General features: G+C 37.6%; 1 pseudogene; it reads left to right on the forward strand.

Moving 5' to 3' along the window:
* LOC127434677 (abl interactor 1-like) overlaps nucleotides 1–24,714 on the forward strand; it is a 74,380-nt pseudogene that overhangs the window by 30,668 nt on the left and 18,998 nt on the right.

Below are 24,714 nucleotides of genomic sequence, written 5' to 3' on the forward strand. Positions count from 1 at the left end.
AATTAAGGGGCAGTATTTGATTTCCAAGTTTTTTTTTTTTTTTTTTTACCTTTACGAGGGCATTTTTTTATTTATTTTTTATTCTAACCTTATAAAATGACCCTGTCATCCTTTTATGTTAGAATTTAAATAATTAATTCAATTTGTAAAATGGCATGTTTCAATAATTACAAAATTGTATGTGCGCTGTTACTGAAACAAAACTTTTTATTTGACTTTGTTACACTTGTTGCGTTCCTGGTCAAAAATGAGCAGCTAGTGGAAATGAATGGATTAGACAACAAACTACAGAAATAATCCGGAGCATCCTAATTCTTTAAATGAGCACATATGCGGATGCGTGTTTGCACACACAAAGTCCTCGTTCATGTGCACACACACACACACACACACACACACTGCATCATCTTTCCATGTACACACTTTGAGGAATATTTCAGGATCTTCTTATCATATTATGTTGTGTTTGGGCTCGTTTGAATCAGGATAGTTTGCTGTAAGTTTTGATATGTCATTATCTATGTTATATGTACTGTATGTTTCAGAAAGTAATGAAGAAAAATGTGACCGACACTCCTGTTTATTATATTTATGTGCTTTAGTAGGAATTTCATACACTAATACTCACTGCAGTTTGGCATCTGAGTAAAACAAATTTGCTTATTGCATTCTACTAATTGAGACCTTTCCAATGATATATAACACATGGCTATCTCATCTTTTTGTATGGTTTAACTCTAAATATATTTGTTGTGATAACAAATTTGCATCTGATGAGAACAAAACATTTCTTATATGTCAGCAAATTAAAAATCATTATTTAAGAATTGGTAGGATTAGCTAAATGCAGTGTAAAGTCCAGATTCTAAGCTTTAAAATGACGCCTATTTCATTTTTAGATCAAGCAAGTGGTTATTCATTTATTATGTAATTATTATTATTTTTTTGTTTTCCGCAGGGAGTGCCCCCCACTGGCCCGGTATAAGCTCGGTTCAATTAATCCTTCTATCAGTAAAAATATATACTGCATGTGTGTGGTATGTTATGTATGTTATGTATGTTATGTATGTTATGTATGTTATGTATGTTATGTATGTTATGTATGTATGTATGTATGTAATTCTTTTATTTTTTATATATATGTTCAAAAAAGGAGGACAAAACCTGTCATAATTACTAAAAATGAAGTTGATAACAAGATCTGATGCAATATCTTGTTATAATATATATGCACTATGAGAGATATATAAACAATCCTTGTGGGACGGTCATTTTTGACCGGTAACACAAAATGTGTTGGCACAAAACGAACACAGAACGAGGGTTAATTTGGGTTATTTGTACATTAACAATTACAATAGTACAGGATACTTCTTTTTAAACACTTATAATTTAATTTCAATATTTAATTTGATTACAAATTTTTATATATTTTTTGTACCCATTTCGGAGCAAATACCTACAGTAAATATCAATAAATAAATGTAAAAAATAAATATCAATAAATAATGTTTTTTTTTTTTTTTTTTTTTTTTTTGAATTTGGGCACTGGCAAGGGTGTTGTTGATCCAATGAACATTGGGACACTTATGACTCAGTAACCTACGAAACGATTATGAGGTCATGCTTTTGAATGCAGCTAGAGGTAGTCAGCTACATCGCTGAATAAATGACACAATCATGCATTTTCGTTGTAGATATATTTGTTGTGGTAGTATGACAGATAAATGGAATTTAAAAAAATATACAAAAGTTTCTTTTTCTAACAACTCCAATACATAAGATTTTTTTCCCTTTTATAAACATTATGGATAAATGATAATTCTCATAAAAATTTTTTAAAAAAAAACATGGTTTTGACATCATATGTTTACGCTTGTGTTCATCCTCTAACAAATTCAGAGAGATTAAAAGACATGATGACATTTCAGGTAAGGGAAGTTAGTGAGCAATGATGCTCCCTGATTTTTGCCATGCATTGTGGGATATTTTGAGAAAGCGAATGATTCAGTGCACTGGATTTTATGATTGGGACAGCCCTAGAAATGGCCGACTCCCTGAACATTGCACTGACTACTGAACCAGGGAGCTGATTGAGACACACCCTGTGACAATGACCAAAAAAAACCCGAACACTTTACAAGCAACCCAAACATTTGAGCGTGTACCCATTTCTCGTTTCAGAGATAATCATTTGTGGTTTCACACTATTAAACCCTAGCATTGCATTTTATTGTGTGCACAAACACTTTTCCTCTCTGTGTATGTTGTTGAGCGTGGGTGCTACAAGCCTCTGTCGCTCAGCTCTCACCTAAAGATATGAAGAACAACCCATCTATCCGTTTGTGCAGAGCTGGCATTTTGCCAGGTTCATGACATTTAATCTTTTAAAAGATATTGAAGTTGACAAAGCGTCACATAAAAGCGAACTTTGGGTGGTCGTTTTACATGTCGGTTGGATGGCCCCTTACTGTCGAAGTTGGCAGTTCTTGGCCAGAATAAACTGCAAAGTGGACCAGACTTTCAGCCAGTTGTGGGAAATATGGCTACGCAAGACTAGTGCAGAAGTAGCCTTGCCAGACTTTGTCCCAATGTGTTAACACATAGCGCTTACAGGCAAATTAACAATTCACAATGTGTGAAAGCCTGGACTCAAGGGATGATGTAGACTGCGATTGGGTGTGCAGCATGGTTGGCTTTCAACATTGTCTCTTGAAATACTCCCAAACTGGACAGGCATTTTGCTAAACCCTGCAGATCAGGAGAAAGCTCTTAATACTTGCATCAAGACAATGGCACATGTCAATGGATTTTTTTGAGAACCTTTTAATAAGGTTGAACTCACCACTATTTTGTAATATTGCAGCACCACATTTCAGAAAGTCAATTTTTCTGCTCACAGGAAGGAGATGAAGTCAGTCTCTGTTGCCCTCCCATTTCCTGTAACACCAGCTGCACTGCTGAGTGTGGAGTACCATTTACCCAAATTAAGAGCTGCTTGCTTACACAGTCACACCTTTAACATCTATCAACAACACTTCTCTAGAATTTAAATCTCCATCCATCTGTTTAAAACCTCTGGTAACAGTGGACTCTAGTTTAGTTTGCATCCAAGGAAGCTTTATTTCCACCATGAAATCCTCAAGTGGATGTGTTGGGTGATGGAAGGTCTTGGATTAGAAAATTTTGGTCTGTCAGCTTGACCTATGGAAAGCAATTGAATGATTGAATAAAATTTTGTCATCAGCTCAGTGTGCAATAATAAACAGGGAAGCCAAATCTAAGAGAGAAAAAAAACACTGAAAAGTTGCGCGTATTTCAGGATGTGCATTAGCTAATGATCTAAAATGACAGCTGTTCGTAAAAACATTAACCAATAACAGTTACGATGTAAAAAGATAGCTAGGATAGAAAAAAAAATAGGCCTGCGAGAAATGTACAAAAAACCTAATGTATTGTTTTAAACGTGACGTGCACGCAGAATAAAAGATAGTTTACCCAGTTAAGCATGGATGAAAATAGCCTTCTTGATCAGCAGGGTAAAAATAATTTGCATACCTTGCTTAAAATAGTCATTTTCTAAGCTACTTACAGCTTAAATTCTTGATGAACAAAATTAACGTGTCAACATGGGCCGGCAAAATGACTCACCTGAGGCGATTATTCTGCACTCGAAAAAGCCCACTCAGCAGGAAAGTAACTTGCAAACATGCACAGATTTATAGAAGTCTCAAATGTGAAAACATCCATAGTGACTTCCAAGCCAACTTTTTGGAAATCTGCTTCCAGCACCACCACAGCTACTTCCCATAGCTACTTTTCTCGTCTTGCGAGATGACATTTTCCTGCACGAGCCACGAGTGAGAGAGGGATGAATCACACGCAGCCTGAGGTGAAATGAAACTTTGTACACATCTGCTCCAGATATCCTCCTTTTTAGTAATTGCATTTTTTAATTATATTCAAAATGTAACATTAACGTGACCGTAATTTAAGTGCATCATTTGTATAAAAAAAAACAAAACACCAATCAGCCACAATATTAAAACCACCTGCCTAATATTGTATAGGCCCCCCTCGTGCCACCAAAACAGCGCCAACCTGCATCTCAGAATAGCTTTTTGAGATGATATTCTTCTCACCACAATTGTACAGAGTGGTTATCTGAGTTACCGTAGACTTTGTCAGTTCAAACCAGTCTGGCCATTCTCTGACCTCTCTCATCAACAAGACATTTCCATCCACAGAACTGCCGCTCACTGGATGTTCTTTGTTTTTGGCACCATTCGGAGAAAATTCTAGAGCAGGGGTTCTAAACGGTGGCGTTCAAAGCATGCCAGGGGGCGCTGAGAGCAAATTAGTAGAGAGGGGTGCGTTAGGTTACAAATGGGAGGCATTCATCGTCATAATAATCAAATCTATCGTCAAGTTCCTCTTTGCATTAAAACGTTTATTAGACTTGGAGTGTATCAGTTGGTTCTCAATTATACGTGTTGGTACGCATTTGTACTGCGGTTCATCTGGTTTTGAAGTCTAGCGACATATCCGAAGGATCTGGTTTAGCAGCGTAAAATACACAGGCGGAGGCACAACTTCGGCTAATGCACCTGTATGGCTCTGTAGATGGATACGGCTCAATGGACAGAGCAGTGCGAGCACAAAGCAGGTGAATTTTTATTCGCAGACCGGTCTCGAGCTCTTAAACGCGCAGCTCTGCGAGAATCAGTGAGAAGCAAGGTGCGAGAAGCAGAAACCATTTGAATTCGGCACAGAATTCTACATCACCACCCTTGAATTTACTCTGGTAACACTAATTGTACTTTAGGCTGAAATAGATTGATAATAAAAATGACCATATCACTACTTCAGCTCTATTAAATGTGTCATTGGCTACAGTAGGGGATTAAGGGAAAATAACACATTTTTGTTACAACTTCTAAATATTTATATTTATTGTTTTTACATGTGTTTAGAGAAGGTGTACTGTTTATAATTACAAAAATTACATACTTGTTTTATAGAAATCATGTTACATCTAACCACGGTAGTGAAGAAGATCCATGCTTCCATTGCTTACTATGGTCTTGTTACAAATACCACTGTTAAAACTATAAAAAATAAATAATTCATTATTAAATAAAAAAATTTCAAAAGGGCAAATGCAAAATACACTTTTTTTGTTTTAAATATGTAATAGAAATGTGTAAATCCTAAAAAAATAGGCTAAAATATTTTTTTGAGTGTAAGAAAATATAAAGTTTATCAAAGGTTGAGAACCACTGTTCTAGAGACTGTTGTGTGTGAAAATCCCAGGAGATCAGCAGTTACAGAATTACTCAAAGCAGCCCGTCTGGCACCAACAATCATGCCACGGTCCAAATCACTGACATCAAATTTTTTCCCCATTCTGATGGTTGATGTGAACATTAACTGAAGCTCCTGACCCGTATCTGCATGATTTTATGCACTGCTGCCACACGATTGGCTGATTAGATAATCGTATGGATGATTGTTGGTGCCAGATGGGCTGGTTTGAATATTTCTATAACTGCTGATCTCCTGGGATTTTCACACACAACAGTCTCTAGAATTTACTCAGAATGGTGCCAAAAACAAAACACATCCAGTGAGGGGCAGTTCTGTGGACAGAAACACCTTGTTGATGAAAGAGGTCAACGGAGAATGACCAGACTGGTTCAAACTGACAAAGTCTACGGTAATTCAGATAACCGCTCAGTACAATTGTGGTGAGAAGAATATCATCTGAGAATGCTATTCTGAGATGTGGGTTGTCGCTGTTTTCAACCTTGCAAAGTGGCCCTAACTTGGTGTCACCCTCAAATACATATTGTTTCCATCCACTTTTTGCACTATTTTGTTATCGACAAAGTGAAAATGATTAAAAAAAAAAGTTGGGAAATTTGCCATCTTCTACCTGTTTCCATTCAAAAATGTATCGATAAAAATGGTGTGCATGATGACGTCATGCCTAAACACTTTGTCGCAGTTTTAAGTTTTGGTTTATTGAAAAAGTTATTTGCCTTTAAGCCATTTCCGTACAGAAATGTGTATATCGCTAATTGCGTACCTTTCGCCTCCCAGATGTGCCTAATTTGTTTTCCTCCGAAGTTTTGGTAAAATGGGGAGAGTATTGAGACAATTCATTGAAATTTGCCAGACAAATAGTTCTGATAGTTTATAGTCTTGAAAAAAGTACAGAACATTCTGAGTATGTCATTCAGATGACTTTTTTAATCTACAGAACAGGGTAAGGCTAATTTAAGTTTGTGTAAAGAAAAGGCATATATAGGTCTAAAAATAGGCCATTATTTGTTTTTGTTTTTTAATTATTTTATTTAATGCTTTATTAATTTAGTAATTTATTTAGCCTAATTTAATACAGGGAATTTTGCTGGCATTTTTTCAAAAGTATAAGCAATAATTTTATAGAATTGGGCTACAAGTTAGTGTTCCAAAAAATAACACTGAAGCTTTTCTCCTAGTATAGTGTATTTATTTTTAATTTAAAACATCTTTGTGCACAGAAATATGTTTTTTTGTATTGTGGGTTAATTCCATGACTGCCGTCTCTTATTTTGAATGGTGTGGAAAAGCAACTTTAATAAATAAACGGATGGCTACCGCATAACAGTGGCCATTCATTTGTTCTCCGTGCACTTGTCGATGTGCATGATATGAGATATTTGTGTTGTTACTCCTGGAAGTGTCATGTTTGCAGCATCGGATCTACACTACCGGTCAAAAGTTTTGAAACATTTGACTGAAATGTTTCTCATGATCTTAATAATCTTTTGATCTGAAGGTGTATGCTTAAATGTTTGAAATTAGTTTTGTAGACAAAAATATAATTGTGCCAACATATATTATAAAACTAAAATGTAATACAAAAATAAAATAAAAAGTTTTTTTAAATGGATGACTTTGACCGAATAATAAAGAAAAGCAGCCAATAAGTGCCCAACATAGATGGGAACTCCTTCAATACTGTTTAAAAAGCATCCCAGGGTGATACCTCAAGAAGTTGGTTGAGAAAATGTCAAGAGTACATGTCTGCAAATTCTAGGCAAAGGGTGACTACTATGAAGATGCTAAAATATAACAGTTTTGTTTTATTTTGGATTTTGTTTAGTCGCAACATAATTCCCATAGTTCCATTTATGTTATTCCATAGTTTTGATGACTTTACTATTATTCTAAAATGTGAAGAAAAAAAAATTATTATAAAGAATGAGTAAGTGTTTCAAAAATTTGACCGTTAGTGTATATGCCGTTAAGATCAATCCATAATCACGTACAATAATTTGGCTTTCAAGGATGTATACCATCATCATGATTAACACAGGATAACGATTGGGGTAAATTCTGTCATGTGACATTACATTGTTGCGTTAATGCCAATTCTCTCGACAGAGTGTTTCCAAACCAGTTTTTCGCGACATTTGAAGTATCGACATAGAGTTTATGCACTAGAGTTAAACAGAAAAATATTATGTCGACACTTAAATTTTAATGATAATTTGCATTTCCATCAGCTTTATTTTGATGTGCTAAAACTTTGTTCGCAAAAAATCCTTGGATGGAAACGTAGTTACCAACGAAAAAGCGATGGGAAGTAAGTAATTTTCAATGTGGGTTGGCGATTTGCAGAAACATGAGCAACAGAGACTGTTGAGCAGTTGAGCAGAGCTCAACGATATACACATTTATAGTGATATGATGCGACAACAACCAATGGGAGTGTAGAAAAGAGCAAATAGCTGGTAAAACCTGCCAGTTCTGCTTTTATTGACTGACCACTACACAACTTCTGAAGTCCAGAACGCATCGGTTATTATTATTTCACCGAGAAACTATGTTTTCTTTACTAGTGAGAAGGTTGCTACAATGATTGCTTCAGGGGAAGAACTAGTTGCCAAGTTTCGAAGATTCATGCCATCAAATCTTTACTAGATGTACTTGCTCTGTGGTGTCCTGGAAAAGGTGAACTGTGGTTGGTCTTTTTATATGTAGTTCAGAGTACTCATTCCTGTTTCTGTTTGCGGATATTGGCCAGTCCTCTGCCTTCTGGCTTGCAAGAATAATGCTAACCTCACTCCTTTAGCATCCATCGGAGTACATTGTGTGCTCTGACAGATTGTGCTATTCAGAAAACTATTTGCATTGTACAATATTTGGCTCTGAATTTTGATTAAGCGTAGGGGGCCTCACTTGCAAAATCCATATTAGATCTGAATTAATCCTAAATTCCACTAGATCCTGCATTAAAAATGATCAACACCAAGGTATGCAACTGTACAACCCTTTGAATGGACTGTTAAGGCTAGAGTATACTTTTTTTCTGTTTGGCGTTACGTCTTGTGCACGGTTGAGCACTCAGCCTTTAAAAATACTCTTTGACCACAAACTCACAAACCCGCCCAATGCATGCGCACTACGATTTAATTTAATGTATTTTGTTTAGCACATTCAACACACGCGTCAACGATGTGCAAAGAGGTGTACTGTGTTGATGACACAATTTGCGTAGCACACTGTGCGTGGGACTGATGTACACTTGGCCTTTAATCATTGTCATTTAGTTATAGTGTTACCACTTGTGGTCGTCCATGATGCACCAATCTTTGAAGATGACTGTTATGATTACGGTAGTCATTTAAGGTATAGAAGAGCACAGAGCACAAGGCTCCTTCTTCTTGGTGTTGAATTGGAGCTGGTGCTGCTCTGACTCTGCTTTTTTTAGGAATGAATGGAATCCTCTTTTGGTGTCTACAGCAGATACTGCAGCTCTTTCATCTCAACAGAAGGTCGGTCGCATCTGCTCTGCATCTCTGCTGTGCCAAAGAGAGTGTTCTCTGACTGCACTGTGCAACAGAGAGAATTCCAATCAGAGCAATAAAAGTTTTATTTGTAACTGTACGGTGTGTGTTTGGGTGAACTTGTCACCCATAAAGCCTGATTGAAGAATCGGTAAAGTTGAGAGTAGGCTATGTTTAGAGAGCATACTTCCCTTCCGTTCATGAGGCACTGCCTACAGTCAGTACGTCTATATGCACTTTTAAAGTTGCATTTCAATCTGACTTTTTTGTTAGTCATTTAATGGTGTCTCTTTAAGATCAGTAGTGTTTGAGTTCTTCACAGGCTCTATTTAAAACCATATAAACTTCAGACACTGTCAACATCCACCACACTGATTTTTACATTAACAATATGTCATATATCTGCATCTGCATGTGCTCGTACTGTCTGTTCATATCTCCAAGGACCACGTAAAGAAGAACAGCACGTTTATGCAGTGGATTTTGTAGGAATTAAAGTCAACATGAAATGGTGCTCACAACCCATTTTACTTCCATAATGTGACACATTTCTGAGTTAAACAGGATTTTTAACAAGAAAAAAATATAGGGTAGGACATCACAAATTGATTGTATTGTGTGACATCAACTGAAAAGGAAAGTAATTTCAGAGGGGGAGCAAGTATTCTGTTGCGATTAAAAAAATAAAGAAGACAACGTTTCTGTTTCTCTTTGATATAGCGTGCTGTGATGGAACATACAGAGTAAGACTAGGAATGTAAATGGGGACAATTTTGACTTGAAACTTGATTTAGGTGGGTTGTGCCGGCCAAGAAAAATGGTTGTGATTCAGTTAAGTTAACAATAGTTACTTGGTATTTCTTGAGAAGAATATAATTACATTTTTAACAGACTTCCTGGAATTCCTGGTCACTCATTACACCTATTTATTTATTTATTTATTTTTTGTCTTTTATTTTGTCTTCTTCATTAGACAGTGGACATCCATAAAGAGAAGGTTGCCCGGCGAGAGATTGGCATCCTGACTACTAATAAGAACACATCAAGGACTCATAAGATCATCGCTCCAGCAAACATGGAGCGGCCGGTGAGGTACATCAGGAAACCCATTGACTACACAGTACTGGATGATGTGGGCCATGGAGTCAAGGTAAAGAACTCGCCATGTTTTGTCTGTTTTTCCAATCTGACTTTGGACCATTACCATTGGTTTGACTGTAGACCATATTTAATTTGTCGTGAATGAATACAAGGCAGCAAGAGATCAAAGTACAGTACAGTCTGTTCAGTGTGTTGTCAATCGTTTAGCCGACGAAACATTAAAAAGACACCTTTCCTCAAATTTCCAGTGTTCTTTAAGTGGTGAAAAAACAAACAAACAAACAAAAAACATTCCACTGTGTTTTGACTCTGATTGTCTTCTCCTCTACATGAATTTTGCAAAATGAAGGTTTTTGAACAGCTTCCCAAATGCAGTGGTGGCCACATGTCTTTTGAGAGCACAGAGAGACAGATGTCTGTAATGAGCACAGACTCCAACAGCCAAGCCTGTCAGATCGCTATCTGTCTAAACCCTCCATTTATCCTCATTCATCAATCAATCAATTGAATTTGTGCAGTGCTGTTGTCCTCTAAAGCAGCAATAAATCTGCAAAAAGCCACCATGACACAAAGGAATAGTTCACCCAAAAATCATTCAAGCAGAAAGTGACCAGTATGGAAGCCCGATCCCGCCAAAAAAAAAAAAAAAAAAAAAAGTTAAATCTGACTTCATAATTATGAGTTTATATCTTACAACTGCAAATTTAAGTCGCATTTACAAGATAAATATGCAGTTACGAGAAATGAACTCAAAATCGTGAGAAAGTTGCAATTTTGCAAGCTATAAACATGCAGTTACCAGAAATAAACATGTCATTGCAAAATATAAGTACACAATTATGAATTTAAACTCGCAATCGTGAAATAGTCCCAATTGAGAGAGAGGCAATTGCGAGAAATAAAGTTGCAATTTTGAGATCTATCTAAACATGCAGTTGCCAGAAATAAAAACGAAATTGCAAAAAAAAAAAAAATCACAATTGTGACATATATATACACACACACAATTGTGATATATAGACATGAAATCGCAATTCCAAGATAAACACTTTTACAAGAAATTAATTATTTTATCATAGTTGCGAGAAATAATTTTGCAATTTTGAGATATAAACATGCCATTGCCAGATATAAAGTCGCAATTTTGAGATAAGGTTGAAATTGAGAGAAATAGTCGCAATTGTGAGATATAGACCCAAAATTGAAATAGTTGCAATTGCAAGATGAACAGGTAGTTACAGGAAATAAACTCAAAATTGCCAGAAAGTCGCAGTTGCGAGATAAAAACACACAATTTCCAGAAATAAACTTGTAATTGAAAAATATGAACACCCAAAAATGAGAGAGAAACTTACAATTAAGAAATGTCACAATTTTGATTTATAAATATGGAATTACGAGAAATAAAGTTGCCATTGCAAATATAACATTGAAATTGCGAGAAATAAAGTTGTGATTGAGAGAATGTTTTGCAGTTGCTAGATATAGACTTGCAATTGGAAAAAAATATTAACAATTGTGAGACATGCACATGCAGTTGTAAGATATAAACACACAATTGCGAAAAATAAAGTAATAATAGTGAGATATAATGTCAGAATTCTCTCTGTCTCTCTCTCTCTCTCTCTGTCAGAGGTGGAAACTGGCTTCGATAGACCAGTACTGTGTGTGTGTGTGTGTGTGTGTATATATACAGGTGCATCTCAATAAATTAGAATGTCGTGGAAAAGTTCATTTATTTCAGTAATTCAACTCAAATTGTGAAACTCGTGTATTAAATAAATTCAATGCACACAGACTGAAGTAGTTTAAGTCTTTGGTTCTTTTAATTGTGATGATTTTGGCTCACATTTAACAAAAACCCACCAATTCACTATCTCAAAAAATTAGAATACATTTTAATTAGAAGACCAATAAAAAAAAACATTTTTAGTGAATTGTTGGCCTTCTGGAAAGTATGTTCATTTACTGTATATGTACTCAACACTTGGTAGGGGCTCCTTTTGCTTTAATTACTGCCTCAATTCGGCGTGGCATGGAGGTGATCAGTTTGTGGCACTGCTGAGGTGGTATGGAAGCCCAGGTTTCTTTGACAGTGGCCTTCAGCTCATCTGCATTTTTTGGTCTCTTGTTTCTCATTTTCCTCTTGACAATACCCCATAGATTCTCTATGGGGTTCAGGTCTGGTGAGTTTGCTGGCCAGTCAAGCACACCAACACCATGGTCATTTAACCAACTTTTGGTGCTTTTGGCAGTGTGGGCAGGTGCCAAATCCTGCTGGAAAATGAAATCAGCATCTTTAAAAAGCTGGTCAGCAGAAGGAAGCCTGAAGTGCTCCAAAATTTCTTGGTAAACGGGTGCAGTGACTTTGGTTTTCAAAAAACACAATGGACCAACACCAGCAGATGACATTGCACCCCAAATCATCACAGACTGTGGAAACTTAACACTGGACTTCAAGCAACTTGGGCTATGAGCTTCTCCACCCTTCCTCCAGACTCTAGGACCTTGGTTTCCAAATGAAATACAAAACTTGCTCTCATCTGAAAAGAGGACTTTGGAACACTGGGCAACAGTCCAGTTCTTCTTCTCCTTAGCCCAGGTAAGACGCCTCTGATGTTGTCTGTGGTTCAGGAGTGGCTTGACAAGAGGAATACGACAACTGTAGCCAAATTCCTTGACACGTCTGTGTGTGGTGGCTCTTGATGCCTTGACCCCAGCCTCAGTCCATTCCTTGTGAAGTTCACCCAAATTCTTGAATCGATTTTGCTTGACAATCATAAGGCTGCGGTTCTCTCGGTTGGTTGTGCATCTTTTTCTTCCACACGTTTTCCTTCCACTCAACTTTCTGTTAACATGCTTGGATACAGCACTCTGTGAACAGCCAGCTTCTTTGGCAATGAATGTTTGTGGCTTACCCTCCTTGTGAAGGGTGTCAATGATTGTCTTCTGGACAACTGTCAGATCAGCAGTCTTCCCCATGATTGTGTAGCCTAGTGAACCAAACTGAGAGACCATTTTGAAGGCTCAGGAAACTTTTGCAGGTGTTTTGAGTTGATTAGCTGATTGGCATGTCACCATATATGTATATATACGTGTAAATATGTAGCCCATACAGCTTGTGTGCTTTATTCCAATTCTTCCAAAGCCAAACAATAGCTTTGTGTTAGGAAAAGACCAAAATGAAGATGTTATTTGATGAGTTTATTGCTTTTAAAGCCCTTTTGAAAACATTAAAAACGGCTGCCCTTAAAAGGTAATTTTTTTTTTTTTTTTTTTGCTCCGAATTGTGAAAAAAAGTAAAATGAACATAATGCCCTAGTAGTAAACTTCTCTATTTTAATTGTTGTGTCATTGCTTCTAGTTTAACAAATGAAGCATTAAAATAGGCTTTTTTATTTTGAAATAACAACAACAACATAAAACGATCCAACAATGTATATAGAGCACATTCCAGGCTTACAATGTGTTGACAGCATGCATAAGTGTTCCCCTCAATCTGTGATTAATCTGCCGGGCTTGTGAGTGTTATTGGCGTTATCCTTATTGATGTATTAAACTCTGGCCTTCTTTCAGTGACCAGAATGCAAACTGAATGAAACTGAAGACTTAACTATTAGTGTCTGATAACTGCTATTCCTGCCAACAAATATTACAGTATATGTTTTATATTTCATATAAAGTGTCGATTTAGTATCGATATATAGATACCAAAGTTGCTATCGTACCAAAGCCATCATTTTAGTATTGAGCCAACAGTACAGTACATAATACTGCCTCAGAATATCCCAGCTGTTTTTTAAGCAGAAGCTGTTGCCCTGAGTCACCTGACAGGGCGGATTGCAGCATCTTTGGCCAGATTTACTGTGTTTGCAAAAGATGAGGTTTATTTTCAATGTTAGTTGACACTTAATCTAGTCCACAGTCTCAGAAATGCAAAGGAGTTCTCAGATGTTGTTTTCAAAAGGTTTTCATTAATTTCTTTAACTTCCCTGTTGAGGAAAAATAAATATTTGATTCCTTCTCTCTGCCCGCTCATGTATCCGTTTCATTGAACATTAAGTACTTTCGCAGTCTTAAGCTCTGAGGATTTTGTTGCTGTCAAGAGTTTGATCCATTAAAGCTGTATTTCTGTCTGGCTATGAGAAGATTGTGCGCTCTACTGATTCCACAAAGATCTAAATGAACACTGCATGTATGTTTGCCTGATGGGGAATATCTGCTTCTTAAAACTGTCTTGAAATCTTCAGAACTGCAGCTTGCCAAGCTACAAGCCGCTCATTATTTAAAGTAGTTAAACCACTGTTAAGCTACCGTTTTCTGATACACTTGCTAGCTACACAAGTAATTAATAAAGAGTAGCTAATAGTAGAAAGTTATTTAAGGTAGGAAATATATTTTTAAGTGTGCAACTATCAGATGATGCATATGTTTAAAAATCATAGCAGAAGTCTGGCACAAAAACAATGAGGATCTCTGTAAGGGTGATGGCATTAAACTTGATCACATTAATTTTCTCTAAATACTAACTAATTAACTAAATACTAACTAACTAACTAACTAATAAACTGATTCCAAAACGTAGTGATACTGTATATGCAGCTCAGCGAGTATTGATGCTGACTACTGAGTCGCGAGTTTGAATCCAGGGTGTGCTGAGTGACTCCAGCCAGGTCTCCTAAGCAATCAAATTGGCCCGGTTGCTAGGGAGGGTAGAGTCACTTGGGGTAACCTCCTCATGGTCGTGATTAGTGGTTCTCGCTCTCGATGGGGTGCGTGGTAAGTTATGCGTGGATTGCAGAGAGTAGCATGAGCCTCCACATGCTGTGAGTCTCCGCAGTGTCATGCACAACGAGCCACGTGATAAGATGCACGGATTGACGGTCTCAGAAGCGGAGGCGACTGAGACTTGTCCTCCGCCACCCGGATTGAGGTGCGTAACCGTGCTACCACGAGGACCTACTAAGTAGTGGGAATTGGGCATTCCAAATTGGGAGAAAAGGGGATATAAAAATAAATTACAAAAATGTATATTTTTCCAAATGATAACATTCATTCTATGAGAATAGGTTGAATATATGGCAGATTGATCAGATGTCGCTTACAATATAAAATGTACATGAACCTCTTGGAACACTATTGAGTAATGACTCGATTCAATTGGCAAGTCATTTTTGGGAAGTGGTTAATTGAAAAGAAAGTTCCAAATGAAGTGATTAAGTAAAATGAATCAAACTTCCCAACGTGACTTCTGAGAGAGAAGTAATTCTAGGAGAGTGTCCGATTAAAATGATATACCTTTTTAGTCAGTAAAATAGAGCAAAATGAATGAATATGACATGAAGAAATATTGACTAAATTTAAAGGACTTGTTGTTTTTTTTTTTTTTTTTGTCAAAAGACAAAAGTTCTAACTAAAATAGACTGTGAAAAAGAACACTGTTCACATAGTGCAGAAGTTTTTACTGCACGTGCAGTTTTTGACAAAGGTCTTTCATCACCACAACGCAGATTCAGCAGTTCTGCTGGAGACAATGCACACGTCAGTGTTTCTGTGTGTAATTAGGTCTTTTAGAAGTTGAATTATAGTATTTTATAGTAAGGAAAAAGCATTTTATCACTGCTCCTCTCGGCTCTAGTGTGTTGAAATGCAGGTTTGGAGGTTTTTAAGTGCTTTTGTCCTGCATCAAGAGCTCTGAACTGAGACATGGTGATTTTGACTTGCATCTCTCTCTCTCTCTCTCTTCCTCTCCCTCTTCTCTTTCTCTCTTGTTCTATAAATTACCCTCTGTTTTCATGCTGCCCACGCCAGTGGCTTAAAGCCAAGGTAAGTGTACTTATCCAGTGACCCTTCTCTGCTTTAGTTTACTTCTGATCAACTCATTCAGTCTCCCTGTAATCCTGTATAATAGTCATATCCCTCATTCATTACTCCCTCATAACCTCATATGTGTTGTAGTTGTAGCTCATGCTTCAATCCCAATTGATCCCAATTTAGATGATCTGTTTTACATGGGTATATTACCGTGAATTAATAATAAATGTTTTAACTAGGGCTGTCAATCAATTAAAAATTAATCAAATTAATTACATCATATGCAGATTAATTAAATTAATTGCAATTAATCACGTCAATATGAATATAATCCGGAAAAAGGCCTTCAAATAAAATAATTCAATATATTATGATTAAATAATTATAAATAAAAAAATATAAATGTAATAATTCAGATAATTATAATATACATTACATTATTGTGGCAGACAAGTGATAAGGCAATACAAAAAGTTGCTTTGAATGGCAGTATATAGTTTATTTCCATATTATTGAACATAAGACTATCATCGGCCTATATTTCACAGCAATCCATTTTGCAATTTAATTCTTCAGTCTGTCTGAGATGGACTTACTATAAGGGCTTTTCTCGGTACTGTGTACACACGTTTAGGACGGACCTCACTTTGGATGTGTTGCATCATAAACAGCATTTAGGAGGCTGCGTCAAGTGAACATAGCTTCACACTTAGAAGAACACATCTCTAGACCCCTGCATTCAGAGTTGCGCCCCATCCAGCTGTGTTTGAACGCAAGAGCGCATTCTTATCTTGTGCTGTCTGCTGTGGTTTGTTGTCTGTGCAGCTGCGCGATGACTGTACAGCTGGAGTTGCGCTGTTTGCCCCCTGCCAACTGAGACTCGTAAAAACATGAAAGTGGTACTTCAAGCTTGAACTGCGCCGATGGTAGGAAAATTCCTTATCATAGTCCAGGGGAATGATTAATTGTGTTATTTATTTTTTTTATAACTAATCGCACTGAATTAACGCATTAAACTGACAGCCCTAGTTTTAACACTATATTAGGTACATATGCGACTAAAACATTGGTTGCATTTTCATTGAGCTGTTTGGCCTTTCTACACTGATTTGTTTACTTCTTTTATGGTTGTCAGTGTTTATTTAACCGTTGTTTGCCCTTTAATGTTAATTTCAGGGATATTTTTATATATTATATTATATTTTTTGATATATACACGATCAGCCACAACATTGAAATCAAGTGCCTAATATTGTGTAGGGCCCCTTGTGCCGCCAAAACAGCACCAACCTGCATCTCAGAATAGCATTCTGAGATGATATTCTTCTCACCACAATTGTACAGAGCGGTTATCTGAGTTACCGTAGACTTTGTCAGTTCAAACCAGTCTGGCCATTCTCTGTTGACCCCTCTCATTAACAAGGTGCTTCCGTCCACAGAACTGCCGCTCACTGGATGTTTTTTTGTTTTTGGCACCATTCTGAGTAAATTCTAGAGACTGTTGTGTGTGAAAATCCCAGGAGAACAGCAGTTACAGAATTACTCAAAGCAGCCCATCTGGCACCAACAATCATGCCACGGTCCAAATCACTGACATCAAATTTTTTCCCCATTCTGATGGTTGATGTGAACATTAACTGAAGCTCCTGACCCGTGTCTGCATGATTTTATGCACTGCTGCCACACGATTGGCTGATTAGATAATCGCATAGATGTTTGTTGGTGCCAGATGGGCTGGTTTGAGTATTTCTGTAACTACTGATCTCCTGGGATTTTCACACACAACAGTCTCTAGAATTTACTCAGAATGGTGCCAAAAACAAAAAACATCCAGTGAGGGGCAGTTCTGTGGATGGAAACACCTTGTTGATGAGAGAAGTCAACAAAGAATGACCAGACTGGTTCAAACTGTAAGTTAAGTCAAAATAAGTCTACGGTAACTCAGATAACCGCTCTGTACAGTTGTGGTGAGAAGAATATCATCTCAGAATGCTATTCTAGGCAGGTGATTTCAATGTTGTGGCTGATAGGTGTATGTGTGTTACTTTTAATGGGTTATAAGTTAACACATTCAGTAAATTTCTCTGACTTTCAAAGAATCAAGAATGTAAAAAAAAAAGGCTAAATTGGTACTTAATACACTTAAAATTTGATTTTGTAGAATTGAAAGTAATCTAAGTTATCAAAGTAATTTTAGTAATAAAGTTAGATTACCTAAAAAATCTAATCTAAATTTTTTTTTTAAAAATTAGTACTGATTACAATTTTAGTTGTGTAATTTTTCATGCGTATCAGATTACATTTCAGATGTGTAATCTACCCAAAACTGTATATATTAGTGATAGACCAATAAACCATCTGATATTCTGAGATTATCAGCATTGGCCTGCTTGGTCAAGATCTGCTGGTAATTGTTAATGTAATTGAGAATGCACATTTTAGTAGTGCACCGATCAGAAAATTTGTGGCCGATACCAATCACAGATATGTTAACAATGTAATTGGTCGATACAGATCCGATCACCAATATTTTCAAGTGCCCCTTGCCACACTTTTACAAGTTATATGCTGCAGTTATACGTTTATGCCCTACACTGTAAAATTACATTATATTTACATGAATTGTGAAATGTATTTCATTTGCATTTAATGCATTTATTTGAATTGAAAACAGTTCTGAATAGTTCTGTTGTCACTATCAAAGATTATTCTGATATACTGACAACCAGTAAACAACATGAGAGCATCACACACAGCAGAGATACGTTCAAAAATAAGAGAGATATATCCCTTACAAGCTCCAAAACCGCTCCAGTAAGAAATCATTATTATCAATGAATTGTTTACCTTCTTTGCCGTTTTGTTGAATTGCAAATCACTAATTATTAAGAAACTGAATGCGCGAGTGTCATTATTGAAGGTTAAACTGTTATTGGCAATATTGTGACAAACATGCATCTCTGATTTAAATCTCACAAAATAGCGCTGGGATGAGTGAGTGAGTGAGAGGTTGAGAGCGCACATATTGGAGTGAGTGATGCAGTGTGTGCGCATAATGGCTCAAACGATGTCTGTCACTCCATACACCGTCTGACTGTCACGACACAGTTACATCAAGTATTTTTATATATGTTACCTTTACTATCATTAAATAGTGTATATATGGATATTATACTGTACATTGCAAGTCAAAAGATGCTGCTCTAAAAGCTTAAAAGCTTAAAATCAGTTTGTGGGCCTTACAAAACTAAAGAAATTCTGCCAGTGTGCATATAGTGTTCATGTGAACTCCCTTAATACTGTTTAAAAAGCACCTCACGATTCACCTCATGAAGCTGTTTGAAAGAATGACCGTAGGGTGCAGAGCTGTTATCTAGATAAAGGGTCCTACATTTTAGAAGCTCAAATACAATATAGTTCTGATTTGTTTAACCTTTTTCTGGTCACTACATAATTCCCATACTTCCATTTGTGTTATTTCATAGTTTTGATGACTTGGTTATTATTCTAATAAGTGGACAATAGCATTAAAAAAGAATGAATAGGTGAGTCCAAGCTTTTGACTGCTATATATCATCATTATATCAACCATCTGCAATCCTGCTCTCTACATATCGGCTAATGAATAGCACCCATTTTAAGCCATTTATTGCATTAGCTTTTTGTACAAAGATGTAAAAATGGCCTAAAATATTAGTCCAAACTGAACACTCGTAGCGTCCTCCTCTCAGCTCCATTGACTTCAGTAGTCATCTTCTGAGTTTATGCAGCCTGCTCAAAACCTGTTTAAATGCTTGAACAGACTTTCTGCTTGTTCATTCAGCAACATGGCAACAATCCTTCAATCAGAGGAGGAACTCTCTCCAGGACCAACCCACCGACACAGAAACCCCCCAGCCCACCCCTATCAGGACGAGGCACTCTTGGGTAAGACATTTCAGAAGAGCAATGATTTCATCATACACCACAGTGTGAGAAATCACAATTAACAGAGTAAAAATGTTTCCAGGGAGTAATTTGTTTTAAATGTGTACACATTTATTGATTTGCTCCTGTCGCAGGCGTAACACTTCTTATAAAACGCTTGAGCCGGTGAAACCGCCAACAGTTCCCAATGATTACATGACGAGTCCAGCTCGCTTGGGCAGCCAACACAGTCCTGGACGCACTGCATCACTCAACCAGAGACCGAGGACACACAGGTAACAAACACACACACACATACACACACACACACACACACACACACACACACACACACACACAAACACGCAGACATGCCCACATAATAGTGATAGACTGACACATCAGCCAATATTTGGCAAATTTGGCCAATAAATGCACCTGCTTGGTGAATAAACTAGGGTTATGAGTGGAACCGAGTAGTTTTTGACTTTCGGGTCTGTTAATGGTTCTTGAACTTACATTGTTCTGCTAATGCGGACACAACACCATGCTAAAAAACATTGTTACCTGTTGCGCTATTCAGCAGCACTGCAACACCGCTATTAAATCAGCAGCGTGAATAGTGCTGTTAATAGTGCTATTAAATCAGCAGCGTGGTTCCCTAATGAGTAACTGTCATGAGTCTGTTCTTTTGAATCTACACCTTCCAACCAAACAAATGACTTTTTATCAGCCGTTTCTTTTAGTGAATCAAAAATGTACTGAGCTGCAAGTCATTCATTTCATCATGTCCTACTTGAAATTAATGAATAAAATGTCTTAAAGGAATATTCTGGGTTCAATACAAGTTAAGCTCAATCAACAGCATTTGTGGCATAATGTTGATTACCACAAAAAATTATTTCTACTCATCCATCCTTTAAAAAAAACAAATTGAGTTTCAGTGAGGCACTTACAATAGTTGCGAATGGGGACCAATCCATAAATGTTAAATCAGCATTATATCGTCCATCAGACACCCTACTATTTCGATATTGGCACTGGCCATTGGAAAAGCTGTATCAGTCGACCTATACATAGAATTCCATCTCCCCTCATCATAAGGTCATACTACTGGTCAGATATCCCACCCGGTTTCATTTTTCTTTTTCCTTTCTTCCACTCACACACTTCCTTATCAGCCTGTTTCACAGCTGTACTTGTGAATGTCAGTGTACTTTTTATTTATTTATTTTTTATCCCCTTTTCGCCCAATTTGGAATTCCCAATTCCCACTACTTAGTAGGTCCTCGTGGTGCCGTAGTTACTAACCTCAGTTGCCTCCGCTTCTGAGCTCGTCAATCCACGCATCTTATCACGTGGCTCGTTGTGCATGACACCACGGAGACTCACAGCATGTGGAGACTCATGCTACTCTCCACGATCCACGCACAACTTACCACGTGCCCCATTGAGAGTGAGAACCACTAATTGCGACCACGAGGAGGTTACCCCATGTGACTCTACCCTTCCTAGCAACCGGGCCAATTTGGTTACTTAGGAGACCTGGCTGGAGTCACTCAGCACGCCCTGGATTCGAACTCACGACTCCAGGGGTGGTAGTCAGCGTCTGTCAAAGTGTATTTGACCTCCTCCAGGGAATCTGATGTTTAAATGACAGACCAGATCTGGTGCTTTCTAAATGATTGTGCCCCTAGTGAGCCATCATTATCTTCACTCCTACATGTCTAACATCTGTAAATGATGTCATCACGCAATCACCCACCTCAACTGCTCTCCAGACCAGAGGAAGAAGCTTCTTCATCCCACAAGCAAAACAAACCAAACGCACAGTCAGGACAGCAGCAATTCATGCAAACTCAAATATAGAACTTGGACTGGGAGATACACTATATTGCCAAAAGTATTCGCTCACCCATTCAAATAATTGAATTCAGGTGTTCCAATCACTTCCATGGCCACAGGTGTATAAAATGAAGCACCTAGGCATGCAGACTGCTTCTACAAACATTTGTGAAAGAATGGGCCGCTCTCAGGAGCTCAGTGAATTCCAGCGTGGTACTGTGATAGGATGCCACCTGTGCAACAAGTCCAGTCGTGAAATTTCCTCGCTACTAAATATTCCACAGTCAACTGTCAGTGGTATTATAACAAAGTGGAAGCGATTGGGAATGACAGCAACTCAGCCATGAAGTGGTAGGCCATGTAAAATGACAGAGCGGGGTCAGCGGATGCTGAGGCGCGTAGTGCGCAGAGGTCGCCAACTTTCTGCAGAGTCAATCGCTACAGACCTCCAAAGTTCATGTGGCCTTCAGATTAGCTCAAGAACAGTGCGTAGAGAGCTTCATGGATTGGGTTTCCATGGCCGAGCAGCTGCATCCAAGCCATACATCACCAAGTGCAATGCAAAGCGTCGGATGCAGTGGTGTAAAGCACGCTGCCACTGGACTCTAGAGCAGTGGTGACGCGTTCTCTGGAGTGACGAATCACGCTTCTCCATCTGGCAATCTGATGGACGAGTCTGGGTTTGGCGGTTGCCAGGAGAACGGTACTTGTCTGACTGCATTGTGCCAACTGTGAAGTTTGGTGGAGGAGGGATTATGGTGAGGGGTTGTTTTTCAGGAGCAGGGCTTGGCCCCTTAGTTCCAGTGAAAGGAACTCTGAATGCTTCAGCATACCAAGAGATTTTGGACAATTCCATGCTCCCAACTTTGTGGGAACAGTTTGGGGATGGCCCCTTCCTGTTCCAACGTGACTGCACACCAATGCACAAAGCAAGGTCCATAAAGACATGGATGAGCGAGTTTGGTGTGGAAGAACTTGACTGGCCTGCACAGAGTCCTGACCTCAACCCGATAGAGCACCTTTGGGATGAATTTGAGCGAAGACTGTGAGCCAGGCTTTCTCGTCCAACATCAGTGTCTGACCTCACAAATGCGCTTCTGGAAGAATGGTCAAAAATTCCCATAAACACACTCCTAAACCTTGTGGAAAGCCTTCCCAGAATAGTTGAAGCTGTTATAGCTGCAAAGGGTGGGCTGACATCATATTAAAGCCTATGGATTAAGAATGGGATGTCACTTAAGTTCATATGCGTCTAAAGGCAGGTGAGCGAATACTTTTGGCAATATAGTGTATATTGAAAAATTATTTATTTTTGGTGGTTTTGCCTTTGACGTAAAATTAAAATGTAAATAAGCTGATGATTTGAATGTCTAAAGATTGTAAAGATTACACTAGTTTGATGTTTTAATGGTGTCTGATTTAAAGTTCAGTTGCAAAAACAACTGTTCGATTGCTGTTTATTGCTATACTGTTATATTGGTATTGGTGTTAAATATTCAAATATATACTGTCAAAAGGCTGGAAAATATTGATTATTATTATTATTATTATATTGTTTTGTTTTTTTGCTATATCGGCCAGCCCTAAAGAGCACTGTGCGGTGAATGACTTGATGAATTGGCCTCATCAGTTAATTCTGTAATGCTGACTTAGGCAGACATAAATAATACACAGCTTTTCATTTTATGTATATATGGTGCCACAACACGCCAGCTCTTGTGGCGGTCGCCTGCTGAATCCACCAGACTGATGGTTTCACACATGATTAATTAGCAGTAATAATGCATGTCTTTCCTGCTGTGAACTCATGTTGCCAAATGATGTAGCCTAGTCTTGCTTTAGAGAATATAGATCATTTTTACTGCAAATGTAGCTTTGATTATTCTTTTGATGCATTTTATAAAAGGCAATCTGTTGTGTGTTTCTAATTATCTCACTACATTAACAACTAGTCACTCAGTTTGATTTTGTACACCCTATGCAGTGTGAATTCGGTTTGGGAGCAAATTTGGTTGGTTATTTATAAGTGACAACTATAGGTCGACTGATAACTAAGGGGGTGGAAATGGCCAATAACTGACCAAAATCGTTTTATAGAATGTTAGAAAAAATTTTCTTTCTTTACTATGACGGACACAGACATAGAGGCCACAAGAGTCTAAAATTAATAAAATCCTAGATGCAGTTTTTGAACCCATAATCATAATTAAAACCAGAAAATAAAAAAATGAAGATTTAGTTTATAACATAGGACTTTTATATGTAAACAAGCCCAAAATACACTGGATATGCTATTTTGAAATGACAGAGACTTGGTTACAATGCTCTGTATGTATGTATGTATGTATTTACCTTTATTTAGCTTTTTGTTGCCTATACATTCACCAGATGAAGGGTTTTGTGTGTATATATCACCAGCTGAGGTTTAATGAGGAATAAGGTTTAATATTATGACATAAGATATGAAGTTGGCGACACAATGTATGTGCTGACGGGGCACGTTTCTAATTAGTCACGTTTTTCTTTGCCTGCCCTCGCCTTCAATTTAAACCACTTTATAAACTAATCAAAATAAGCATTGAAGTCAGGATAAAAATATGGATGAACATGATCAATGATAAAAGATTTAAAAACAGCAAATCCCCACAAGTTGTCAGTAATTGGGGTTTTATTTCACCTCTAGAGGGCACTTTTACAGTATACCGTAGAATCAAGCCATTCTGTGTTCTAAGCCAAACACGGAGGAATAATAAAAAAATACTATTTGCAACTATCAGTATAGATTTTTGCAACTATCGGTACCGATTAATCGGTAAAACCGATATATCGTATACCTCTAGTAACAACCACACTCTACAAATTGTGTGTGTACAGAAAGGAATTAAGCACTCAATGACAAGAGGAGTGACAACTGTAGCTGCAGTGTGTATGTGCGCACACACTGCTGACTTCAAGACAAGTTAGTACTCTATCAAGTGTGTCCGGTCTGGCTGAGTCAGTGCTTTGTTTGTGCACTTATATGTAATTAAGATGAAGTATGATTCCCCTTCTCCACCTAAGCCGTCATCTGCTCTGTAGTAACGTTTGTTGCTTATTCAGCTTCATTTGTGCTGCTGCTTTCTACTCACTCAAAGGCAAGTGTGTTCCTCATACATTATACCGGACCACCACTTTTCCACATTAAGCTCAAATTACAGATGGTCAGCTGGTT

The sequence above is a fragment of the Myxocyprinus asiaticus genome, chromosome 44 (assembly GCF_019703515.2).
Source record: "Myxocyprinus asiaticus isolate MX2 ecotype Aquarium Trade chromosome 44, UBuf_Myxa_2, whole genome shotgun sequence".
Taxonomy (NCBI): Eukaryota; Metazoa; Chordata; class Actinopteri; order Cypriniformes; family Catostomidae; genus Myxocyprinus; species Myxocyprinus asiaticus.